This window comes from Loxodonta africana, chromosome 7, assembly GCF_030014295.1.
Source record: "Loxodonta africana isolate mLoxAfr1 chromosome 7, mLoxAfr1.hap2, whole genome shotgun sequence".
NCBI lineage: Eukaryota > Metazoa > Chordata > Mammalia > Proboscidea > Elephantidae > Loxodonta > Loxodonta africana.
In genome coordinates, this window is record NC_087348.1 from 25,093,866 (window position 1) to 25,115,388 (window position 21,523).

The 21,523-nt window shown below is 38.2% G+C and overlaps 1 pseudogene; it reads right to left on the bottom strand.

Moving 5' to 3' along the window:
* Positions 1-13,046: 13,046 nt before the first annotated feature.
* Positions 13,047-17,211, bottom strand: LOC135232061 (olfactory receptor 5M11-like; annotated as a pseudogene).
* Between the last annotated feature and the right edge of the window lie 4,312 nt (positions 17,212-21,523).

Below are 21,523 nucleotides of genomic sequence, written 5' to 3' on the forward strand. Positions count from 1 at the left end.
TCAATAAAACACAGGTAGTCATATTTCTGGTTTTGTCAGCTTTCAGCCAATATCCATCTGACATCAGTAATGATATCCTTAGTTCCTTGTCCTCTTCTGAATCTTGCTTGAATTTCTAGCAGTTTTCTGTGCATGTCCTCCTTCAATCACTTTTGAATGATCTTCAGCAAAATTTTACTTGAAAGTGATATTAATGATATTGTTCAATAATTTTGTCATTCTTTTGGATCACTTTTCTTTGGAATTGGCACAAATATGGATCTCTTCCAGTCTGTTGTTCAGGTAGCTGTTCTCCAAATTTCTCCTTATAGACAAGTGAGCACCTCCAGTGCTGTATCTGCTTCTTGAAACATCTCAATTGATATTCAATCAATTCCTGGAGTCTTGTTTTTCAGCAATGCCTTCAGTGCAGCTTGGACTTCTTCCTTTGATTCCATTGGTTCTTGCTCATATGCTACCTCCTGAAATGGTTGAATATCAATGTATTCTTTTTGGTAATCTGTGTATTTCTTCTATCTTCTTTTGATGCTTTCTATGTCGTTCAATATTTTGCCCATAAAATCCTTTAATATTGCAACTCGAGGCTTGAATTTTTCCTTCAGTTCTTTCACCTTGAGTAACACCTACTGTGGTTGTTTTCTAACTCCATGTCTTTGCACATTTCATTATAATACTTTTCTTCATCTTCTTGAGTTGCCCTTTGAAATCTTCTCTTCAGTCTTCATTTCTTTCACTCGCTTCAGCTGCTCTATGTTCAAGAGCAACTTTCAGAGTACCTTCTGACCTCCATTTTGGCCTTTTCTTTCTTTCCTATCTTTTTAATTACCTTTTGCTTTTTTCATGTATGATGTCCTGGATGTTAACTTTTCTGTTCTTTGGCCATTAGCATTCAATGCAACAGTTAAGGAGCCCTGGTGACAATGGTTAAGCACTTGACTAATAAGCAAATAACTTGTGGGCTTGAACCCACAAGCATCTCCATGGGAGAAAAGACCCAGCAACCTGCTCCTGTAGAGATTACATTCTAAGAAACCCTGTGGGGCAGTTCTACTCTGTCATATAGGGTTGGTATAAGTTGGAATAGACTGAATGGCATGCAACATCAACAACAACTGTAACTGTCAGAACAAGTAGACCAAAAATCAGTAAAGATATGGAGTATCTGTACAACATTACTAATGAACTTTACTTAATTGATATTTATGGAAAATGATACCCAGTAACTGCAGAACTCACACTCTCTTCAATTATGCATGGAACATTCACCACTAAAGATCACAGGCTGAGCCAGAAAACCAGAAAACTAAGTAAATGATAAAGATTAGAATCATAAGGAATATTTTTTTAACAGCCATGGAATTAAATTAGATATCAACAATAAAATATCTGAAAAGTCCCAAATATGTTAGTAATTAAATACATTTTAATAAATAACTCATAGGTTAAGTCATTAGGCTAAAGAAGAAAATATTACTAAGTGAATGATAACGACAAAAAAGTATGAAAATTAGTGACTTGTAGCAAAAACAGTGTTTATATGGAAAGGTATATCATTTAATATTTAGAGGAGAAAAGAAGTAAATCCCAAGTCAAAAATATAGACTTTCATTTTAAAAATCTAGAAAAGAAGATAAAAATAAACCCAAAGTTAGTTGAAGAAATTAAGAGCAGAAATCAAAAAAATAGAAAACATATAAGCAGTACCAAAAAATTAAGAAAAAAATTATTTTATGAGAATTTTAGATTGATAAACACCCATCAGACTGATCAAGAAAAGAAAAAAGAGACAGACAGAAAGAAAGAGATAGAAAAGAAATTGTTCATCTCGGTAATGTTACAGCAGCTATTTAAAAACGTAGAACATTAAAAAGACAAAAAGAAAAATTTTAAACAATTTCATACCGACAAATTAATTAACATGAATGAAATGGACAAATTCCTTAAAGACACAAATTACTAAAGCAGGCATAAGAAAATGTAGAGCATCTCAATAGCCCCATATCTACTTAAGAAATTGAATTCACAATCTAAAACTTTCCGCAAAGAAAACTCTAGGCCACGATAATTTCACTTGTGAATTCTAACAATTTCCTATTTAAGGAAGAACCAGCACTAATGTTACTCAAACTCTTTCAGAAAATGAAGATAGAAAACTTCCCAACTCATTTTATGAAAGCAGCATAATTTTAAAATTAAAACCTGTCAAAGGCATTACAAGAAAAGCAAATTACAGAGAAATTATCCCTCCTAAAAGAAAAAAATCAATAATATTTTAACAAATCTAATCCATCAAGGGATAAAAAAAGATGATTTAATATTACCAATTTGATTCAATATCAGGAATGCAAGATAAGTGTGATATATTTTATCACATTGACAGAATGTGGAGAATAACCATAAGATTGTTGTAATAGATTCAGGAAACATTTGACAAATTTCAACATCCATTCATGATGAACATTATCAGAGAAGAAAGAAAATAAGAGAACTTGCTCAAATGGAAAAAGGATAACTGTGAATATCTTTTATAATCATAGCTAAGTATGTACAGCTAACTGTCTTAATCATCCAGTGCTGCTATAAAGAAATATCACAAGTGGATGGTTTTAAAAAAGAGAAGTTTATTCTCTCACAGTCTAGCACACTAGAAGTCAGAATTCAGGGCACTGGCTCCAGGGGAAGGCTTTCTCTCTCCTTGGGCTCTGGAGGAAGGTCCTTGTGATACATCAGTCTTTCCTTGGTCTGGGAGCATCTCAGCACCTCAGATCCAAAGAATGCACTCTGCTCCTGGAACTGCTTTCTTGGTGATATGAGGTCCCCACTCTCTGCTTGCTTCCCTTTTCTTTTATCTCTTGTGAGGTAAAACCTAGTACAGGCCACACCCCAGGGAAACTCCCTTTACATTGGATCACGGATGTGACCTGAGCAAGGGTGTTATATCCCACCCTAACCTTCTTTAATCATAGGCAGAGATTTCGATTTATAACACACAGGAAAATCACAAAATGGAAGACAACCACACGATACTGGAAATCAAGGCCTAACCAAGTTGACACATATTTTGGGGGGACACAATTAAATCCATAACACTAACTTGATACTACCTGATGATGTATTAAATATGTTCCTTGTAAAATGAGGAACAAGACATAGTTTACTATCAGGCTAAGCCAGGGCAATTAGGAAAGAAAAAAATAAAACTCATAAATAGTGGAAAAAAGTAGACACTGTCTTAATTTTTCAGAGAACCCAAACAGTAAGTAATAATTAGGGAATCTATTAAAAAAATACTAGAAATGAGCAAGGTTTCAGGATACAAGGCCCATATTCAAAACTCAATGATATATCTGTCTTAGTCATCTACTGCTGCTATAACAGAAACATCACAAGTGAATGGCTTTAAAAAAGAGAAATTTATTCTCTCAGTCTAATAGGCTACAAGTCCAAATTCAGGGTGCCGGATCCAGAGGAATGCTCTCTCTCTCTATTTGCTCTGGGGGAAAGTCCTTGTCATCAATCTTCCCTTGGTCTAGGAGCTTCTCAGTGCAGGAACCCACGGTCCAAGGGATGTGCTATCCTCCTGGTTCTGGTTTCTTGGTTGTATGAGGTCCCCATGTCTCTCTGCTCATTTCTGTCTTTTATATCTAAAAAGAGATTGGCTTCTGCTTTCTTGGTGGTATGAGGTCCCTATGTCTGTCTGCTCACTTCTCCCTTTCATATCTCGAAAGAGATTGGCTTATCCCTTGTAGATTGAGTCCTGTCTCATTAACTAGCTGCCATTAATCCCATCTCATTAGAATCATAGAGATAAGGTTTACAATACATAGGAAAATCATGTCAGATGAAAAAATGGTGGACAATCACATAATACTGGGAATCATGGCCTAGGCAAATTGATAGCATATTTTTGAGGAACACAATTCAATCCATGACAATATCCTAGCAACAAATAGATATTGGATAAATAATGAAATATAAGGGTTCTCATGACCTTAGAATCACCTATTTTGATTCATTCCCAAGACCCAGTGCACTCTTTACTTGGGAGCTAATAAATTCCCTTGTTTCTTAGCTAGTTAAAGGGACTTTTGTTACATGTAAGAAAGAGGGAAACTGAGGGAAAGAGAGACAGAGACCTTACTAATATAACCCAGAAAACCCTTTGCCATCAAATCCATTAGGACTCAGCAATCCTGTAAGACAGAGTAGAACTGCCTCACAGCTTCTAAGGAGTGCCTAGAGGATTCAAACTGCTGATCTTTTGCTTAGCAGCTGTAGCATTTGACCACTATGCCACCAGAGTTTCCCTTTTTAATATAGTTATTTTATATTCAGCTTAGTGTATATTTATATACCCATAAAACAAACTCATTGCTTTGTAGTAAATTCCAACTCCTAGTGACCCTATAGGACAGAGTAGAACTTCCCCATAGAGTTTCCAAGTTGCAGCTAGTGGATTCGAACTGCTGACCTTTTGGTTAGCAGCCTTAGCACTTAACCACTGCACCACCAGGGTTTCCATACTTATATTCATATAATATTTTATTTCAGACAGACCAATGGAATACTGTGTCATTTAAAATCAGAAAGGGTGTGAGTCAGGACTGTGTCCTTTCATGATAATTATTCAATCTGTATGCTGAGCAAATAATCCAAGAAACTGGACTATATGAAGAAGAGTGGGGCTTCAAGAATGGAGAAAGGTTCATTAACAGTATGTGATATACAGAAGACACAAATTTGCTTGCTGAAAGTGAAGCACTTACTGATGAAGATCAAAGACCACAGGGGGCGGGGCCAAGATGGCGGACTAAGTAGACACTACCTCGGATCCCTCTTGCAACAAAGACTCGGAAAAACAAGTGAATCGATCACATACATAACAATCTACGAACCCTGAACAACAAACACAGATTTAGAGATGGAGAACGAACAAATACGGGGAAACAGCAATTGTTTTCAGAGCCTGGAGCCAGCGTACCAGTCAGGTAACCTTCAGCACCCAATTTGGGGCACAGCCCAGGGGAGCAGAGGGCACAAACAAGGGGCCCAGCCCTAGCCCCTGAGCTCACTCTGGGAGGGGGCCCAGCCGGTTCGCGTGGGCGGCGTGGCGACGCAGCCGGTGGGAGAAGTCCCCGGGAGGCAGTGACTGGACTTGGAGCAGGGAGAGCAGCGTCCCAGCCGGGGAACCATCCCGCCGGGATTTTGACTGGGCACAGGCACGGCATAAGCACAGAGAGCTGCTCCACCCCCCCTGAACTAACCCCGGGTGGGGGCCCAGCCGGTTCACGGGGGCGGCACGGAGACGCGGCTGGTGGGACGAGAAGTTCCCGGGAGGCAGCGACTGATTTTGGAGTCGAGAGTGCACCGTCCCAGCAGGGGAACCTTAACGTTGGTTGTGGGGCTGGCAGCGGAGGATCTGACCGTGACTCCAGTGGGCCAGACCCCCCGGGGGCAATCTCCACACAGCCAGCACACATAGGCGACGCGCCCTGTGGGAATCTCAGATATAATAGTCATTCCAAGCAAGACAAGCAACTCTGGCTATATTCTGAGGTGCTACTCTCTGATCCTTCCCCCACCCTCCCCAGGCGGCTTCATTAACATCTGAATAGCCTGAGCCAGAGGGAGAACTCTGATAGGGATCTGACTGCATTTTTTTTTTAGCGGACTTTCTGGAAAAACTAGTTTCCTAGTGATGGCTCGGAGACAGCAGTCCATATCAAACCACATAAAGAAGCAGACCATGACAGCTTCTCCAACCCCCAAAACAAAAGAATCAAAATCTTTCCCAAATGAAGATACAATCCTGGAATTATAAGATACAGAATATAAAAAACTAATTTACAGAATGCTTCAAGACATCACAAATGAAATAAGGCAAACTGCAGAAAAAGCCAAGGAGCACACTGATAAAATTGTTGAAGAACTCAAAAAGATTATTCAAGAACATAGTGGAAAAGTTGCAAGAATCCATAGAGAGACAGCATGCAGAAATCCAAAAGATTAACAACAAAATTACAGAATTAGACAACGCAATAGGAAGTCAGAAGAGCAGACTCGAGCAATTAGAATGCAGACTGGGACATCTGGAGGACCAGGGAATCAACACCAACATAGCTGAAAAAAAATCAGATAAAAGAATTTAAAAAAATGAAGAAACCCTAAGAATCATGTGGGACTCTATCAAGAAGGATAACTTGCGAGGTTGGAGTCCCAGAACAGGGAGGGGGGACAGAAAACACAGAGAAAATAGTTGAAGAACTCCTCACACAAAACTTCCCTGACATCATGAAAGACGAAAGGATATCTATCCAAGATGCTCATCGAACCCCATTTAAGATTGATCCAAAAAGAAAAACACCAAGACATATTACCATCAAACTCACCAAAACCAAAGATAAAGAGAAAATTTTAAAAGCAGCCAGGGAGAAAAGAAAGGTTTCCTTCAAGGGAGAATCAATAAGAATAAGTTCAGACTACTCAGCAGAAACCATGCAGGCAAGAAGGGAATGGGACGACATATACAGAGCACTGAAGGAGAAAAACTGCCAGTCAAGGATCATATATCCAGCAAAACTCTCTCTGAAATATGAAGGAGAAATTAAGATATTTACAGATAAACACAAGTTTAGAGAATTTGCAAAAACCAAACCAAAGCTACAAGAAATACTAAAGGAAATTGTTTGGTCAGAAAACCAATAATATCAGATACAGCACAACACAAGGTCACAAAACAGAACGTCCTGATATCAACTCAAATAGGGAAATCACAAAAACAAACAAATTAAGATTAATTAAAAAAAAAAGAATACACATAACAGGGAATCATGGAAGTCAATAGGTAAAAGATCACAATAATCAAAAAGAGGGACTAAATACAGGAGGCATTAAACTGCCATATGGAGAGTGATACAAGGCAATATAGAACGATACAAGTTAGGTTTTTACTTAGAAAAATAGGGGTAAATAATAAGGTAACCACAAAGAGGTATAACAACTCCATAACTCAAGATAAAAGCCAAGAAAAACGTAACGACTCAACTAACATAAAGTCAAACACTACGAAAATGAGGATCTCACAATTTACTAAGAAAAACGCCTCAGCACAAAAAAGTATGTGGAAAAATGAAATTGCCAACAACACACATGAAAAGGCATCAAAATGACAGCACTAAAAACTTATTTATCTATAATTACACTGAATGTAAAAGGACTAAATGCACCAATAAAGAGACAGAGAGTCACGGACTGGATAAAGAAACACGATCCATCAATATGCTGCCTACAAGAGACACACCTTAGACTTAGAGACACAAACAAACTAAAACTCAAAGGATGGAAAAAAATATATCAAGCAAACAATGAGCAAAAAAGAAGAGGAGTAGCAATATTAATTTCTGACAAAATAGACTTTAGACTTAAATCCACCACAAAGGATAAAGAAGGACACTATATAATGATAAAAGGGACAATTGATCAGGAAGACATAACCATACTAAATGTTTATGCACCCAGTGACAGGGCTGCAAGATACATAAATCAAATTTTAACAGAACTGAAAAGTGAGATAGACACCTCCACAATTACAGTAGGAGACTTCAACACACCACTTTCGGAGAAGGACAGGACATCCAGTAAGAAGCTCAATAGAGACACGGAAGACCTACTTACAACAATCAACCAACTTGACCTCATTGACTTATACAGAACTCTCCACGCAACTGCTGCAAAGTATACTTTTTTTTCTAGTGCACATGGAACATTCTCTAGAATAGACCACATATTAGGTCATAAAACAAACCTTTGCAGAGTCCAAAACATCGAAATATTACAAAGCATCTTCTCAGACCACAAGGCAATAAAACCAGAAATCAATAACAGAAAAACTAGGGAAAAGAAATCAAATACTTGGAAACTGAACAATACCCTCCTGAAAAAAGACTGGGTTATAGAAGACATCAAGGAGGGAACAAGGAAATCCATAGAATGCAACGAGAATGAAAATACTTCCTATCAAAACCTCTGGGACACAGCAAAAGCAGTGCTCAGAGGCCAATTTATATCGATAAATGCACACATGCAAAAAGAAGAAAGAGCCAAAATCAGAGAACTGTCCCTACAACTTGAACAAATAGAAACTGAGCAACAAAAGAATCCATCAGGCACCAGAAGAAAACAAATAATAAAAATTAGAGCTGAACTAAATGAATTAGAGAACAGAAAAACAATTGAAAGAATTAACAAAGCCAAAAGCTGGTTCTTTGAAAAAATTAACAAAACTGATAAACCATTGGCTAGACTGACTAAAGAAATACAGGAAAGGAAACAAATAACCCGAATAAGAAACGAGAAGGACCACATCACAACAGACCCAACTGAAATTAAAAGAATCATTTCAGATTACTACGAAAAATTGTACTCTAACAAATTTGAAAACCTAGAAGAAATGGATGAATTCCTGGAAAAACACCACCTACCTAAACTAACTCATTCAGAAGTAGAACAACTAAATAGACCCATAACGAAAAAAGAGATTGAAACGGTAATCAAAAAAACTTCCAGCAAAAAAAAGCCCTGGCCCGGACGGCTTCACTGCAGAGTTCTACCAAACTTTCAGAGAAGAGTTAACACCACTACTACTGAAGGTATTTCAAAGACTAGAAAATGACGGAATACTACCCAACTCATTCTATGAAGCCACCATCTCCCTGATACCAAAACCAGGTAAAGACATTACAAAAAAAGAAAATTATAGACCTATATCCCTCATGAACATAGATGCAAAAATCCTCAACAAAATTCTAGCCAATAGAATCCAACAACACATCAAAAAAATAATTCACCACGATCAAGTGGGATTTATACCAGGTATGCAAGGCTGGTTTAATATCAGAAAAACCATTAATGTAATCCATCACATAAATAAAACAAAAGACAAAAACCACATGATCTTATCAATAGATGCAGAAAAGGCATTTGACAAAGTCCAACACCCATTTATGATAAAAACTCTCACCAAAATAGGAATTGAAGGAAAATTCCTCAACATAATAAAGGGCATCTATGCAAAGCCGACAGCCAATATCACTCTAAATGGAGAGAACCTGAAAGCATTTCCCTTGAGAACGGGAACCAGACAAGGATGCCCTTTATCACTGCTCTTGTTCAACATCGTGCTTGAAGTCCTAGCCAGGGCAATTAGGCTAGACAAAGAAATAAAGGGTCTCCGGATTGGCAAGGAGGAAGTCAAGTTATCACTATTTGCAGATGACATGATTATATACACAGAAAACCCTAAGGAATCCTCCAGAAAACTACTGAAACTAATAGAAGAGTTTGGCAGAGTCTCAGGTTATAAAATAAACATACAAAAATCACTTGGATTCCTCTACATCAACAAAAAGAACACCGAAGAGGAAATAACCAAATCAATACCATTCACAGTAGCCCCCAAGAAGATGAAATACTTAGGAATAAATCTTACCAAGGATGTAAAAGACCTATACAAAGAAAACTACAAAGCTCTACTACAAGAAATTCAAAAGGACACACTTAAGTGGAAAAACATACCTTGCTCATGGATAGGAAGACTTAACATAGTAAAAATGTCTATTCTACCAAAAGCCATCTATACATTTAACGCACTTCCGATCCAAATTCCAATGTCACATTTTAAGGGGATAGAGAAACAAATCACCAATTTCATATGGAAGGGAAAGAAGCCCCGGATAAGCAACACATTACGGAAAAAGAGGAAGAAAGTGGGAGGCCTCACTGTATCTGATTTCAGAAGCTATTATACAGCCACAGTAGCCAAAACAGCCTGGTACTGGTACAACAACAGGCACATAGACCAATGGAACAGAATTGAGAACCCAGATATAAATCCATCCACGTATGAGCAGCTGATATTTGACAAAGGCCCAGTGTCAGTTAACTGGGGAAAAGATAGTCTTTTTAACAAATGGTGCTGGCATAACTGGATATCCATTTGCAAAAGAATGAAACAGTCCCCATACCTCACACCATGCACAAAAACTAACTCCAAGTGGATCAAAGACCTAAACATAAAGACTAAAACTATAAAGATCATGGAAGAAAAAATAGGGACAACCCTAGGAGCCCTAATACAGGGCATAAACAGAATACAAAACATTACCAAAAATGATGAAGAGAAACCCGATAACTGGGAGCTCCTACAAATCAAACACCTATGTTCATCTCAAGACTTCACCAAAAGAGTAAAAAGACCACCTACAGACTGGGAAAGAATTTTCAGCTATGACATCTCAGACCAGCGCCTGATGTCTAAAATCTACATGATTCTGTCAAAATTCAACCACAAAAAGACAAACAACCCAATCAAGAAGTGGGCAAAGGATATGAACACACATTTCACTAAAGAAGATATTCAGGCAGCCAACAGATACATGAGAAAATGCTCTCGATCATTAGCCATTAGAGAAATGCAAATTAAAACTACGATGAGATTCCATCTCACACCAGCAAGGCTGGCATTAATCCAAAAACACAAAATAATAAATGTTGGAGAGGCTGCGGAGAGATTGGAACTCCTATACACTGCTGGTGGGAATGTAAAATGGTACAACCACTTTGGAAATCTATCTGGCGTTATCTTAAACAGTTAGAAGTAGAACTACCATACAACCCAGAAGTCCCACTCATCGGAATATACCCTAGAGATACAAGAGCCTTCAGACAAACAGATATATGCACACCCATGTTTATTGCAGCTCTGTTTACAATAGCAAAAAGCTGGAAGCAACCAAGGTGTCCATCAACGGATGAATGGGTAAATAAATTGTGGTATATTCACACAATGGAATACTACGCATCGATAAAGAACAGTGACGAATCTCTGAAACATTTCATAACATGGAGGAACCTGGAAGGCATTATGCTGAGCGAAATGAGTCAGAGGCAAAAGGACAAATATTGTATAAGACCACTATTATAAGATCTTGAGAAATAGTAAAAACTGAGAAGAACACATACTTTTGTGGTTACGAGGGGGGGAGGGAGGGAGGGTGGGAGAGGGTTGTTTATTGATTAATCAGTAGATAAGAACTGCTTTAGGTGAAGGGAAAGACAACACTCAATACATGGAAGGTCAGCTCAGTTGGACTGGACCAAAAGCAAAGAAGTTTCCGGGATAAAATGAATGCTTCAAAGGTCAGCGGAGCAAGGGCGGGGGTCTGGGGACCATGGTTTGCGGGGACTTCTAAGTCAATTGGCAAAATAATTCTATTATGAAAACATTCTGCATCCCACTTTGAAATGTGGTGTCTGGGGTCTTAAATGCTAACAAGCGGCCATCTAAGTTGCATCAATTGGTCTCAACCCACCTGGAGGAAAGGAAAATGAAGAACACCAAGGCCACACGACAACTAAGAGCCCAAGAGACAGAAAGGGCCACATGAACCAGAGACCTACATCATCCTGAGACCAGAAGAACTAGTTGGTGCCCGGCCACAATAGATGACTGCCCTGACAGGGAGCACAGCAGAGGACCCCTGAGGGAGCAGGAGATCAGTGGGATGCAGACCCCAAATTCTCATACAAAAACCATACTTAATGGTCTGACTGAGACTGGAGGAATCCCGGCGGCCATGGCCCCCAGACCTTCTGTTGGCACAGGACAGGAACCATCCCCGAAGACAACTAATCAGACATGAAAGGGACTGGACAGTGGGTGGGAGAGAGATGCTGATGAAGAGTGAGCTAATTATATGAGGTGGACACTTGAGATTGTGTTGGCAACTCTTGTCTGGAGAGGGGATGGGAGGGTAGAGAGAGAGGGAAGCTGGCAAAATTGTCACAAAAGGGAGAGACTGAAAGGGCTGACTCAAGAGGGGGAGAGCAAGTGGGAGTACGGAGTAAGATGTATGTAAACTTATATGTGACAGACTGGATTTGTAAACGTTCACTTGAAGCTTAATAAAAGTTAATAAAAAAAAAAAAAAGATCAAAGACCACAGCCTTCAGTATGGATTACACCTCATCGAAAAGGAAATAAAAATCCTCACAACTGGACCAATAAGCAACATCATGATAAATGGAGAAAATATTGAAGTTGTTAAGGATTTCATTTTCCTTGGATCTACCGTCAATGCCCATGGACGCAGCAGACAAGAGATCAAGGCTGTTTGCATTTGGCCAATCTGCTGCAAAAGACCTCTTTAAAGTGCTAAAAAGCAAAGATGTCACTCTGAGGACTAAAACACTCCTAACCCAAGCCGTGGTATTTTCAATCTCCTGATATGCATGTGAAAGCTGGACTATGAATAAGGAAGACCAAAGCAGAATTGATGCCTTTGAATTGTGATGTTGGCAAAGAATATTGAATATATACCATGGACTTCCAAAAGAGAACAAATCTGTCTCGGAAGAAGTACAACCAGAATGCTCCTTAGAAGCATGGACGGTGAGATGACCTCTCACATACTTTGTACATGTTATCAGGGGGACCAGTCCCTGGAGAAGGACATCATGCTTGGTAAAGTAGAAGGTCAGAGAAAAAGAGGAAGATTCTCAATGAGATGGATTGACACAGTGGCTGTAACAATGGCCTCAAGTATAGCAATAATTGTGAGGATGCTGCAGGACCAGACTGTGTTTCATTCTATTGTACGAAGGGTGACTATGAGTATTAACTGACTTGATAGCACCTAACAATGACAACAGTATTTTATACCTTATGAGTCAGGAATGATTCCAAGGCAAAAAGTTTTTTGTTTTTTGTTTTTGTTTTTAATTCTCTACTGATGGAATGACAGACTTTGTCCTCCAATAAAGGAAGAAAATAGCATTTGGGTAAGAAGAAGACATTTATGAGCTCTGGTGGTGCAGTGGTTAAAGTGCTCCACTGTTAACTGAAAGTTTGTTGGGTCGAACCTACCAACCACTCTGGGGTAGAAAGATATTGCATTCTGCTTCTGTAAAAATTACAGCCTTGGAAACCCTATAGGGCATCTCTATTCTCTCCTATGGGGTCACCATGAATCAGAATTGACTCACTGGCAATGGATAAGAAGACATTAGGTGTTTTGCAGAGCAGAAAACCCTGTATTTGCCTTTTAAATCACCATGGTTTTGTCATCCTAACAAGTTCGAAGGTAATGGTGATGCTCCCGGTTCATGGACCATACATTGAGGAGCAAGGGCCTAGTGTTATGAGAGTATTTCATTTTTTCCCCAGACCTGAGTCTTTCACCTGAGATAGCTGAGACATATACATGGAAAATACCAAAACTCATTCTTAAGTTGTAGAGACATTTGAGCTAATCTTTTCAAGTTATGGTTTATTGGATAGTGGAGGCATTGCCATCTTAGTGACCATATTTCACCTAAGTACATTCTCTGAGGCTTGCTTTACATCTTCGTTCTGAAGACTATAGGTCAATGGGTTAAGCACTGTACTTACAAGGGTGTAAAAGACAGCTTTTATTTTGGATTCCTCAAGAGAGTCTTATCTGTTGGTGGTCTTACATACATGCAGAAGAGTGTCCCATAAAATAGGGTGACAGCCATCATATAGGAACCACAGGTGGAGAATGCCTCATGCCTTCCCTCTGCTGATTTGATGTGGAGGATGGCAGCAATAATGAAGGCATAGGACACCAGGATGATGGTGAGGGAGTTGGAGAGGTTGAAGCCAGCTGAGATAAGCATGGTGTGTTTCTTGACATAAGTATCAGAGCAAGACAGTTTAATGAGAGATGGATCGGCCCAGTAGAAGTGATTAATGACATTGGATTTACAGAAGGTCAAGGGAAGGTCAGGATGGCCTGGAACTGACTATCTAAGAAGGCATAGACATAAGGAAATATGGCCAAACAGATGCAGGCTTTCCTGGACATACTCACACTATAGCGCAGAGGGTTGCAGATGGCCGCATAGCGGTCATAGGCCATTGCTGACAGCATATAAAACTCAGTGAGAAGAAGTGCGATGAAAAGGTAACACTGGGTAAAGCACCCAGCAAAGGAAATGGTCTTCTCTGACAAGAAATTAGTCAACATCTGTGGGGTTGCATTTGAGGTGTAGCACAAGTCCACAAAGGCTAAGTTAGTGAGGAAGAAGTATGTAGGGGTGTGAAGGTGAGAGTCCAGTCTGATTAACACTATCATGCCCAGGTTGCCTATGATAAACAACCAGGTACAGCACAAAGAGGAGAGGCAAGTCGTTGTGGGTATCAAACTGATATTCTTAAAACAAGCACTTACTGATACTCACTGTGCTGTGTATTTAGAAATTGCAGATACAGAAGTGAACAAAACCTTAAAATCTTCCTGCCCTTCTCTATCTTATATTCAATAAGAAGTAAGTAAGTAAGTAAGTAAAGCAAGTAAGCAAGCAAGAAAGTAAGCAAGCAAGCAAAATGGTGCTTCAAATAACAGTATGTGGTTGGAGGAAAAATAAGGAACTGAAGTTTTGGGGAACCAACCAAAAAACTAAACCCACTGCCACTGATTTGATTCCAACTCATTGTGGCCCTACAGGACACAGTAGAACTGCCCTATTGGATTTCCAAGGCTGCAATCTTTTTTTTTTTTTTTTTTTAATTGTGCTTTAGATGACGTTTTATGGAATAGTCTCATTAAACAGTTAGAACACGTATTGTTTTATGACATTGGTTAACAGCACCACAACATGTCAACACACTCCCTTCCCAAACATGGGTTCCCTATTACCAGTTTTCCTGTTCCCTCCTGCCTTCTATTCCTTGCTCCTGGGGTGGTGTGCCTCTTTAATTTTGTTTTGCTTTATGGGCCTGTCCAATCTTTGGTTGAAGGGTGAACCTCAGGAGTGACTCCATTACTGAGTTGAAAGAGTGTTTGGGGCCCATACTCTTGGGGTTTCTTTAGCCTCTGTCTGGCCCACAAGTCTGGTCTTTCTTTTTGAGTTAGAATTTTGTTCCACATTTTTCTCCAGCTCTGTCTGGAACCCTCTATTGTGATCCCTGTCAGAGCAGTCAGTGGTGGTAGCCAGGTACTGTCTAGTTGTCCTGGACTCAGTCTGGTGGAGGCCTTGGTAGATGAGGTCCATTAGTCCTTTGGAATAGTCTTTCCCTTGTATCTTTAGTTTTCTTCATTCTTCATTGCTCCTGAAGAGGTGAGACCATTGGAGTATCATAGACGGTCACTCACAGGCTTTTAAGGCCCCAGATGCTACTCACCAAAGTAGAATGTAGAACATTTCCTTTATAAACTATGTTATGCCAGTTGAGCTAGCTGTTCCCTGAGATCATGGTCCCCACAGCTCTCAGCCCAGCAGTTTGGTCCCTTAGGAAGTTTGTGTGTGTCTATGGAGCTTCCATGACCTTGCAAGGCCAAAATCTTTATGGAAGCAGGCTGCCACATCTTTCTCCAGGGGAGTAGCTGGTGGGTTCCAACCACCGACCTTTCAGTTAGCAGCCGAATGCTTTAAGATCTGCATCACCAGGGCTCTGGACTACTGGAAAGGGTGTTGAAATTTTAAATAGGAACATCAGAAAAGACCTCACCAAAATGATGACTTCTTTTTTTAGCAACAAATCAAAGGAGGAAGAAAACAACCAATAAGCATATCTTGGGAAGGGTATTCTGGGAGAATAAAGAGAAGGTGCAAAAATACCATGTGCACTCATTTGTTGACAACTGCTAGTGATGTGTGAGCATGTGTGTGTGCATGTGTGTGTGCATGTGTGTGTGTGTGCATGCAGCATGCAGACTTCTATGTTCAGAGAAGAATTCCTTCAAGCAAACAAAATTTCTAGATGGGCCTGGAGTGTATGCCCACCTCTGTCAACAGCTAACTCTCTGGGTGAACTTGTGTAACATTTAGTTCAGTAACAGCCTTTGCCAAATAAATAAATCAAATTAGATTATGACAAGCTGCTCTTGCTCTAACACCCAGGAAGCTGAAGGAGTCAAAACTTTAGTATTTAGAAAGTCAGACTTTGTGAATCTAATTTTAATCCATGATTCTAATTCTGGCTCCACCAGTTATGAACCGTGTGATACTGGCGAGGTATTCAGCCTGCCTGGCCTCTGTTTCCTGAGCTGTAAAATGGGAAATTGGATTGAAATGAGAAGTAAAATAGCACTCTTAACTAAAGCTTTGCATAGAGTAAGCATGTAATAAATGTGGTTACAAATAAAGTTAACTTTTTTCATAGATGGCTCTCTCTACTTCCTCTACTTCTTTGCCCTCAGCCACTGAGGGAAAAGCACGATCACTTGTAGAAACAAAACTCTATTCGTGTGCCCCACTGACTTGCAAGGTCAAAAAAAAAAAAAAACAACCTGATTTTTAAGGTGGGAAAATGTGTATAATTTGTGAGCCTTAGGGTAAGAACTTAGTACAATTTCTTCTTGGTTAAGTATAAAAATAGTAAAACACAAAGACTTATTTCTGATTCTGATCAGCACTGATTTCTCACCATGTCATGAAGGAAGTTTCCTGATGTTTCTCTAAGCTGCTAAATGAAGTTGTATTGATAGCAGGATGAGGGAGGTGGGGACCTGCCCACTAAAGCAATTCTTGGAAGAACTGAGGAGTAGCAGTGATGAGTATTACATCCTGAATTGCCTCCCTTGGGTTTAATTGGAACTCTCTGGGATCAGGAAGATAATCACGTACTTTAGTCACATTTCCTATCATTTCAAATTTCCCAGTGTTTATCTCAAGAGCTCTGTGACAGGCACACAAAGAGGTTTCATCTTGAAATTTTGACAATGATCTGATTTTTATGTTTTCCTTTTATATTAGAGCAAAATGATCTATTTTTCTAAAATCCAAGCTCTTAGTGGTATCCTTTCTGTGAGCACAGGCTTTTTGAGTGTTGTCAGCTGTAAGGAAGATTGTTAAACAGACGATGTCATTCAGCACACATCTTGCTGAGCACTTCCTATGTGTCAAGGGATTTCACAGACATAGTTTAATTGATTCCTTATAGTATCCCTTTGTGATAGGTACAGCCTTCAACTTCACTAGACAGGCTCTACGGAAGGAATGGTGGCCAACTAGCTAACCCAGGGCTCTGGGTAGTGCATATAGTTAACATGCTTGGCTGCTAACCAAAAGTTGTAGATTCAACACTACTATAAGACAACTTGGAAAAAAGACCTAGAAACCTACTTCTGAAAAACCAGTCATTGAAAATCCTATTAGCACACTGCTGTTAAGACACGCATGGGTTGCCATGTTGGAATCTACTCAAGGGCAATTGGTAGTCCACCGAGTGCCATTTAGCTGTTATGTGGCATGGCTATTTTCTGAATTGTAGTTTTTTTTTTTTTTTTTTTATCATTCCTTAACCTATAATCATAGTTCTTCCTTCTTTCTCTCACCATTTTTAAATATTTCCTCAGCTTCCCTCCAATCACATGCTATATATAACCAATAAGTTGTGAGACTGGAATTCAAGCAGGCTGAACAATAGTCCTTTATATCAAGTTGTTGTTGAGAGTTTAGCAAAGAAATGTGACTTGTTGACACAATACTAAACATTCTCCGAGTATCGTGGTACTCATTTATTCAGTCATTGGTGTGTCAAACAAATGTTCAGGAAACATCTTCTATATGCCACTGTGTTGTCAATGTAAGAAGCATAAAAGAAAGTCAAAAGATGGTTTGTGTCCTTAAAGCGTTTCTGCCTCATTGTGGGAAGGATGAGGCATCCATATTTTAAGTTTCACAATCAAGTTTTAGATTGTGAGGAATTCATGAAAATCACATTGCAAGGTGATAGAGACTAGTTAGAGCTTTCACACAACCATAATGTAACATTTATAATAATGGTGAAATGGTTTGCCCTGGACTACTAAATTAACACCACAGAAGAGTGGCCTGGAAATCAGCTTCCATTAAGATTATGGCCAGGAAAACTGTATGGAAGAATTCTACTCTATACACACGGGGGTGGTATGATTCAGAATCAGCTTCATGGGAACTGGTTTGGTTGTGGTTTATTAACTCAACAAATATTTTTTGAGAATCACATATATCCTAGGTTTCATGATAAATACTGACTTTAAAAATGGTGAGTAATGGACCTTGTCTTGGTGGAGTTGACCACCTGGAGGAAAATATGGTCAATGAATGCAGAACAGATGGTAACTTGAAAAGCAAGTAAAACCACAGGTAGAGAATATTTGTAGTGGTGTTTACCAAAATAAGTGGGTTGATACAAGACAAAATATAGCATTCAAATATATATATATACTTTTTTTTTTTTCCTTTCTCATTCTCTTAGCCACCACTACTGAAACAATGCAGTTGGTCTTTTTCCTTCTGAGGAAATGATGAACATAGCCTCTGGAAGAAAAAAATAGATATTTCTGTTCACTTTAAAGGAGACTTTGCTCAGAGACCCTTTAAGAAAACGCTTTAACATTCATGCTTCCAGTGGAGATGTGGCTGGTGTATTATTAAGCTATTATAAGAGAGTTTTTAACTGATAACTGACAACTGACAAGCTGGATCTACAATTAAGAGCCCAGAAAGAGACCGATGCATGTATGAAAATTCAACGCATAACAGAGTTTGCATTACAAATTTAAGGAGAAAAAAAAAGGTTATTCAATAAATGGAAAACTGGCTATGTTCATTAAGAAAATATAATTATTTGCTCTTTTGCACAATTTGTACTTCCAGAAAGAATAAAGACCTAAAAGCAAAACTTATATCTCTATATATAATACAAATGATGTTTTTAGACAAGATATACAAAGCCCAGACATGAATAGATGTGACCTATATTAAAATGAACTTGTGCACCACAAAATGCATCATACACAAAAACTAAATACAAGTTAGAAATAGGCTGAATATATTCACACAGTATATAACATTAAAAAAATTGATACTTAGAATATATAAGGAGCAATTACAAATGGATAAAATAAAGCATAAAATAACCCAACTGAAAAGTGGGCAAAGAATATAGGAATACAACTGAAAGAAGAGAAATCTTGAATTATCATAAATACACTTAAAAAATACTTAACTTCACTTGTAATAAGGGATCCAAAAACTTACAAGAAAAAAATAAGAATCCATTTTGCACCCATTAGATTGGCAAACATTTTAAAAGTCTGACAATACATTGCTTTGGAAAGTATGTGGAGTAAAATGAACTCACCCACTATTGATGAGAGTGTAAATTGGTAGAGAAATTTGTCAATAAATACAGTAAATTCAAAGTTGCCCATATTTTATGACCCAGAATTTACAGTCCTGGGTACATACATGACAGGAATTATTGCACTGGTACAGCAGCAGAATTACACAAGAATGTTTATTGCTGAATTTTTGTGTTAGTAAGGAACTGGAAAAATGCAATTATCCATTCTCTTAGTTATTTAGTGCTGTTATAAGAGAAATACCAGAAATTTATTTTCTCACAGAATTTAGGATGCTGGCTCTAGGGGAAGTTTTTCTCTTTCTGTTGGCTCTGGAGGAAAGACCTTGTCTCTTCTGAACTTCTGCTTCCTTGTAATCTTCATGTACCTTAGCATATCTCTTCCCCCATCTCTGTTCTGCTCACTTCTTCCATCTCTTTTATATTTCAAAAGAGGTTGACTCAAAATACACCCTACACTAATCCTGCCTCATTGACTTAAAGACAACTCATTCCCCAATAACCTGTGCATTCTACCTTGGTTTACAGCTACATGTAAAACAATTGGCATAGTGGCACTTCTGAAAATAAATTTTGGAGGGAGGGCATAGTTGGCAAGCAAAAATAGAAGGCATAGGTTATTTGTGTAAAAACACGTTATAACTGCAGGTATTTACAATACACATTTTGGGGGAAATGATTCAATCCATAAAGAGTAGAATGGATAAATATATTGTGACATATTTATGTACTGACATTGGAACTAGCAGTGAAAATCGCTGTTACATGAATCAAAAAAACAAACAAAAAAATGACTTGTTGCTGTGGGGTGGATTCTGACTCACAGAGACTCAATAGGACAGAGTAGAAACAATCAATAGGGATTCCAAGGAGTGGCTGGTGATTTCAAACTGCTAACCTTTTGTTAGCAACCATAGCTTTTAAGCACCAGGGCAACATGAATCAGCATACATGCATACAGCATAAATACAATAGCATTTCATATTAAATTATATTAAGTTTCAGAAGAATACAAAGAGTGATTTCACTTATCAAGTTTAAAGTCATGCAAAAAATACTCTATAATCATATGGAAACATAAATATCAAGCATATAATGTAAATCTATATAGGGATAAGAAACAAACCCATAATAGAGTCTACTTCAAGAAATGGAGAGAGAAACAAAATTAGGCAAGGATGATTCAACTTTTCCTATAATATCATTAATTTCCAAAAAAATATGAAAAAATGCTAACATTGTGCGAAGATTTAATAATGATTAGTCATGGTTATACAGGTGGTCTTTACATTATTTTTGATTTTTGGTGATACGTTAGAAATAGTTCAGAAATAAAATAACAAAAAATTGACCAGTGAAACCACAAAAATAAATTTAATAACATAGGAAATAACAGCTTGATCATAGGTGGAAAAGAACTTACTGTCCTAAGAGCAAAGAAAGAAACAATAAATTGTTTGGCATATTTAAAAATAACAAAATTTTTGCACTTGAAAAATAGAAGATAAAGAAGCAAAATTTAATAAGCATATATTTATTATTATGAATATATAGCAGAAAATTAATTTGTATCTTTAAAAAAGAAGTGTTAAGATGAATAAGAAAAAGAAAAGAGAAACACAAAAATTTACAAATGCACAAAGAAAATGACATGAAAAGGATATTCACAAAGAATTTCACACAAAAAAATACAAATAAGCAATGACCAGATGAAATGTCATCTTATCAAGTATGTAAGGACACACAAATGGGGTCTACTTTTTAAAGGGAAAAGACAATGATAATGGAAGAGTAAAGGAGAGGAGGTCACATGCCATGCAGCTACCTATTGGTTTTAAAAGAAAAGAAAATCCTTCTGAAAAGTTTTTCGCATTTTCATCAAAATCCTTATACAATGAGAATTCCATTGGATTAGTGATATCATTCCAAAGATGCTTCTGAGAGTAATATTCTTAGATATAAGCAAAAGATCTTTAGCATGTAACTTGTATAAAAAAGGGAGAAAATTTCTTAATAGTTTGGACATTACTAAGCCTTATAAAAATGTAATGAATTGTCATTGCCTTACAACTACCAACAACAGTTGCTGTCAAGTGTTTTCAGTGGGTGGTTTTTCAGAAGTAGATCAACAAGCTTTTCTTTGGAAAAGCCTCTGGGTGGATTCGAACCTCTAACCTTTGGTTAGTAGCCCAGCACTAAGCTGTTGGCTCCGTGGAGCTACTCCATATCAATGACACCAAAAAAAAAAAAAAAAACAGAAACCCACTGCTGTCCAGTTCATTACGACTCATAGCGACCCTATAGGACAGAATAGAACTGCCCCATAGAGTTTCCAAGGAGCGCCTGGCAGATTTGAACTGCCGACCTCTTGGT